Source organism: Cetorhinus maximus, chromosome 20 (genome assembly GCF_964194155.1).
Source record: "Cetorhinus maximus chromosome 20, sCetMax3.hap1.1, whole genome shotgun sequence".
Taxonomy (NCBI): Eukaryota; Metazoa; Chordata; class Chondrichthyes; order Lamniformes; family Cetorhinidae; genus Cetorhinus; species Cetorhinus maximus.
Window position 1 is genome coordinate 81610411 of NC_135898.1, and position 6546 is coordinate 81616956.

Here is a 6546-nt window from a genome sequence, read left to right on the forward strand (position 1 = left end):
CACACATGCCAGTCTTCAGCCAATTCAATTCACTCCATGTGATGTCAAAAAACGGCTGAAGGCACTGAATACTGCAAAGGCTATGGACCCTGACAACATTCTGGCAATAGTACTGAAGACTTGTGCTCCAGAACTTGTCATGCCCCTAGCCAAACTGTTCCGCTACAGCTATAACACTGGCATCTACCCGGCAATGTGGAAAATTGCCCCAGTATGTCCTGACCACAAAAAGCAGGACAAATCCAACCCAGTCAATTATCACCTCATGAGTCTGTTCACAAAGTGATTGATGGGGTCATCAACAGTGCTGTCAAGTGGCACTTACACAGCAATAACCTGCTCACTGATGCTCAGTTTGGGTTCTGACAGGGCCACTAAGCTCCTGACCTCATTGCAGCCTTGTTCCAAACATGGATAAAAGAGCTGAACTCAAGAGGTGAGATGAGAATGGCTACCCTTAACATCAAGGCAGGATTTGACCAAGTGCAGCATCAAGAAGCCCTAGCAAAACTCCAGTTTTGGAATCAGGGGAAAATCCCTTCACTGGTTGGAATCATATCTAGCACAAAGAAAGAAGATAGTGATTGTTGGAGGTCAATTATCTCAGTCCCAGGACATAACTGCAGGAGTTCCTCAGGGTAGTGTCCTTGGCCCAACCATCTTCAGCTGCTTCATCAATGACCTTCCTTCCATTATAAAGTCAGAAATAGGGATGTTCGCTGATATTGCACACTGTTCAGTATCACTTGCAATTCCTCAGATACTGAAGCAGTCTGTGTCCATATGCAGTAAGATCTGGACAACATTCAGGTTTGGGCTAACAAGTGACAAGTAACATTCGCGCCACACAAGTGCCAGGCAATGACCATCTCTAACAAGAGAAAATCTAACCATCTGCCCTTGCATCAATTGCATTGCCATTGTTAAATCCCCCACTATTAACATCCTGGGGGTTACCATTGACCCAGAAACTGAGCTGGACCAGCCATATAAATACTAGGTTGTGTTTGCTGCCAATGCCATGCATGTTGGAACTGTGGCCACCATATTCATATGGGGCAATGTGCAGCAGAGCAAATGCTCAGTCATCACTGGCCTTGGATTGCAAATATTACAGCACCAGCAGTGTCAAGTTAATATCCTTTTCCTAAAGGGAAGCAGTCTCTTAATAATGTCTGCATTTGCAGCCTCCCTGCAGTTTCTGAATCTCCTGCTCCAGTGCCTCTTCTCTTTAATCTGGGTCTGTCACCAGGACCAAGCCCCAGAGCTGCAAACGGGATTGTGGCCATCACCAGGTGGGTCGGAAGCCTCCCCTCCCTCCCCACCCCGATCCCTGGAAACTGCAGGAGGCTGTGCCCGGGCTGCCCACCCACGGCAGGGCTCAGAAAGTGGGTGAACGGCTTCAGGACCCGAATAAGATCCAACCGGCACTGTGTCTCCTGCAAATTACGTCATTGGATTCTGCACATGCGCAGACAGGCATCAGCATACATCTTGCACAGCCGTCTTGCGTTGGCAGGAGACACAGTATGAATATTGTGACTACAAGAGCAGGTCAGAGGCTGGGAATTCTCTGGCGACTAACTAACCTCCTGTCTCCCCAAAGCCTGTCCACCATCTGCAAGGCACAAGTCAGGAGTGTGATGGAATACTCTCCACTTGCCTGGATAAATGCAGCTCCAAAAACACTCAAGAACTCGACGCCATCCAGGACAAAGCAGACTGACTACTTGATTGGCACCCCGTCCACCAGCTTAAACATTCATTCCCTTCACCACTGACCCACCATGACAGCGCGTGTGCCATATACAAGATGTACTTCAGCATCTCACCAAGTCTCCTTTAACAGCACCATCCAAAACCATAACCTTAGAAGGGCAAGGGCAGTAGATGCGTGGGAACACTGCCATCTACGAGTTCCCCTGCGAGCCACACTCCATCCTGACTTGGAACTATATCACCGTTCCTTCACTGTCACTGGGTCAAAATCCTGTAACTCCCTTCCTAATAGCACAGTGGGTGTACCTACACCACAGGGACAACAGCAGTTCAAGAAGACAGCTCATCATCGCCTTCTCAAGAGGAATTAGGGATGGGCAATAAAATGCTGGCCTAGCTAGCGATGCCCACATCCCATGAAAGAATAAGTAAGTAAAAAATTATCACCAGAAGATTGAAGGGAGAAATAACCCACACAGAGAGTTAGTAATATAAATAATGCTTTACAACAGTGGAGTGTTGAGGCAAAGACTAAAATACAATCTAAGAAAAATTTGGGATAGAATTTGTTAAAGAACTACTAAAGGGATAAGGGGAAAAGGCAAGCAAATGGGATTAGAGAGGTTCTGATGAAGAACTAGAACCAGCACAGGTTTGATGGGTTGAATGGTCTCCTCCTGTGCTCTGTTTCCCTCGATAACATTGCAAAAATCACTTTAACATAACGTATGCCTGAGATCTCAGCAATGGGGGCAAGTACCTGTGAAAATTGTTCAAGTTCTATTTGATTCTATCTAGATGAAATGGGGAGTTTGTATTTTCCAGCGTCCTGTTTTTTTTTGTAAAAATATACTTTATTCATAAAATATCTTCAATCACATTCAAAACCATTTCAAAAACAACATTACAAGGGTACAATCCAGGTTAAACTTTTACAAAATGTATCACCAGGTGCATCAGTACAAACAATATTACAGTCATTTACAGCCTTTCATTTTGATCTGTACAGCCCGAGGGGCTCTAAACAGTTCCCAGTCTCTCGGTGCGCTGTGGTAGAAAGGTCTTAGACAGCGACCCTTCCCCATTGCGCCTTTGCGGCAGCTGCCCCAAGCTTTAGTGCGTCCCTCAGCACGTAGTACTGGACTTTGGATTGTGCCAGTCCGCAACAATCGGTCGGGGACAACTCTTTGTGCTGGAAGACCAACAAGTTTCGGGCAGACCAAAGCGCGTCTTTCACCGAGTTGATGATCCTCCAGCTGCAGTTGATGTTTGTCTCGGTGTGTGTCCCTGGGAACAGCCCGTAGAGCACAGAGTCCTGTGTCACAGAACTGCTCGGGATGAACCTCAACAGCAACCACTGCATCTCTCTCCAGACTTTCTTTGCAAAGGCACAATCCACAAGGAGGTGAACAACGGTCTCTTCCCCACCACAGCCACCTCGAGGGCAACGTGCAGAGGGGGTGAGCCTCCTGGCGTGTAGGAAGGATCTGACGGGGAGGGCCTTTCTCACCACCAGCCAAGCTACGTCTTGGTGCTTGTTGGAAAGTTCTGGCGATGAGGCATTCTGCCAAATGACTTTGACAGTCTGCTCGGGGAACCATCCCACAGGGTCCACCCTCTCCTTTTCCCTCAGGGCCTCTAGGACGTTACGTGCTGACCACTGCCTGATGGACTTGTGGTCAAAGGTGTTTTTCTGCATAAATTTTTCCACCAGGGACAGGTGGTACGGCACGGTCCAACTACTTGGAGCGTTCCGCAGCAGCGTGGCCAGACCCATCCTTCGCAACACCGGGGACAGGTAGAACCTCAGCACGTAGTGACACTTGGTGTTTGCGTACTGAGGGTCTACGCACCGCTTGATGCAGCCGCACACAAAGGTGGCCATCAGTATGAGGGCGATGTTGGGCACGTTTTTTCCCCCTTTAGAGGCTTGTACATCGTGTCCCTGCGGACACGATCCATTTTCGACCTCCAGATAAAGCGGAAGATGGCTCGAGTGATCGCCGTCGCGCAGGAGTCTGGAATGGGCCAGACCTGCGCCACGTACAGCAACAGCGAGAGTACCTCACACCTGATGACCAGGTTCTTACCCGCAATGGAGAGGGAGCGTCGCTCCCACATGCCCAGTTTCCTTTTCACCATAGCCACTCGCTCCTTCCAGTTTCTAACGCATGCCCCGGTCCCTCCGAACCATATCCCCAGCACCTTCAGGCCGTCAGCCCTGACAGTGAAGGGGACAAAGGATCGGTCAGCCCAGTTCCCAAAGAACATGGCCTCGCTCTTCCCACGATTTACCTTGGCTCCCGAGGCCAGTTCGAACTGGTCGCAGATGTGCATCAGTCTGCGCACCGACAGCGGATGCGAGCAGAAGACGGCGACGTCGTCCATGTACAGGGAGGCTTTTACCTGAGTGCCTCCACTGCCTGGGATCGTCACTCCTCTTATGCCCGGATCCTTCCTGATGGACTCGGCAAAGGGTTCTATGCAACACACGAAAAGGACAGGCGAGAGAGGACAGCCCTGCCTGACTCCAGATTTAATCGGAAAGCTATCTGTTTCCCACCCATTGATTGAGACTGCGCTACTGATGTTAGTGTAGAGCAGTTGGATCCAATTTCGAATTCCCTTCCCAAACCCCATTTTGGAGAGCACATCCCCCATGTAGGTGTGCGATATTCTGTCAAAGGCCTTCTCCTGATCCAAGCTGATGAGGCAGGTATCCACACCCCTGTCCTGTACATAGGCAATCGTTTCCCTGAGCAGCGCCAGGCTGTCAGAGATCTTCCTGCCTGGCACAGAGCAGGTCTGGTCAGGGTGAATCACCAATTCCAGAGCGGATTTGACCCGATTGGCGATGACCTTGGACAGAATCTTATAGTCCACATTCAACAGTGAAATGGGTCGCCAATTTCTAATTTCCTCCCTTTCCCCCTTGTGCTTGTAGATGAGGGTGATGATGCCTTTCCTCATGGATTCTGACATACTACCGGCCAGGAGCATACTCTCGTACACCCCTAGCAGGTCTGGGCCGATCAAGTCCCACAGAGCCGAATACAACTCCGCCGGCAAGCCGTCGCTTCCGGGGGTTTTACTCTTCTCGAAGGACTCGAGGGCCTTAGTCAGTTCATCAGGAGTTAGCGGTTTGTCCAGGCTCTCCCGCGTACTGTGGTCTAAGACCTCCGTGATAGAGGACAGGAAGGACTGGGAGGCCGTGCTGTCCGTGGGCTTCACGTCATACAATCCGGCATAAAAGGATTTGCTGATCCTCAGAATGTCGGACCGTGATGACTTTACTGAGCCGTCTTCTTCCTTCAGGCTGCTGATCACAGAGCGCTCTCTGTGTACCTTTTGGAAGAAGAAACGTGAGCACGTCTCATCCTGCTCCACGGAGCGGACTCTGGAACGGAAGATGATCTTGGAGGCCTCCGAGGCAAAGTGCGAGGCTTGCTGGCCCTTCACCTCTTGGAGCTCCTCCTTGACATCGACCCCCATCGACTGCAGCCGGAGCAGGTTCTGCATCTTTTTCTGGAGTCGGGACATTTCCCTCTGTTCCTTTCTAGCTTTCTGGGTGCCTTTGAGGATGAAAAACCTCTTGATGCTTCCCTTGATCGCTTCCCACCAGTGTGTCAGGGACTCAAAGAGGGGTTTCACGGTTCTCCAACCTTTGTAATCCCTCTTGAGCTCCTCAATGTTCTCTGGGGTCAGCAGTTGCACATTTAGCTTCCATGCCCCCCTGCCGACCCTCAGGTCCTTCTCCAAGTGGCAGTCCGCCAGTAGGAGGCAGTGGTCAGAGAAGAACACCGGCTTGACCTCGGTGGATCTGACTGTGAATGCACGGGACACAAACAGGAAGTCTATCCTGGAACGAATGGACCCGTCTGGCCGCGACCAGGTGTATCTACGCTGCGCTCCGTCTGCAGGGTTGCTGAAGACGTCGTGCAGCTTGGCATCCTTAACTGTTTCCATCAGGGATCTGGACGTAGCGTCCAATCTGCTGCCGGCCCTGCCGGATCGTCCAGCCGCATCGATGATGCAGTTGAAGTCACCGCCCAGAATGACCGGCCTGGAGGTCGCCAGCAGCAGTGGGAGCTGCTGAAAAACCTCCAGCCGCTCAGCCCCTTGTGCCGGGCCATACACGTTAATTAACCGGAGTGGAGCGTTCTTGTACATTACGTCTGCTACGAGGAGTCGCCCGCCCACCACCTCCTTGACCTCGGAGACGGTGAAGTTGCCTCCCCGCAGCAGAATACCCAGGCCGGAGGAACGAGAGTCGTTTCCGCCCGACCAGATCGATGGCCCGTGGGACCACCATCGTGACCATTGCCTGTAGGAGCTGAGGTGCGGTATCGCACACTCCTGCAGAAACAACAGGTCAGCTTTGACCTTGGCTAGGTAGTCCAAGGTCGCAACACATCGCGTAGTAGATTTAATGCTACGCACATTTATGGATACAATCTTTAAACCCATTTTAAAGCATTTATTCTCCTACCAAACCCACTGTCTCTGAGAGTCCCAGACCTTTAGTCTGCTCCTTCATACCCGTAGTGAGCTCAAATTCCTTCACTTTGGATGGGCTGAGGTAGATCTCCTTGGCTGTGTTCTGCTCCGGTACCATCTGGAGGTTCACGTAGAGAGTGGGTTTTGAGATGACCTTTGCTGGAGAAGCTTCTCCAAAACTCACCCCCTCTGGGGTGTTGCTGTTCCCGGCTTCCTGGAGCTGGGGTGCGATGATTGCCTCACTGCTCCCAGATTCCAGGGGCTGTGGTGCACTGGCCTCCTCAGGTTGCAGGCAAAGTTGGGGTGCGCTGGTCTCCTTGTCGTCTCCAA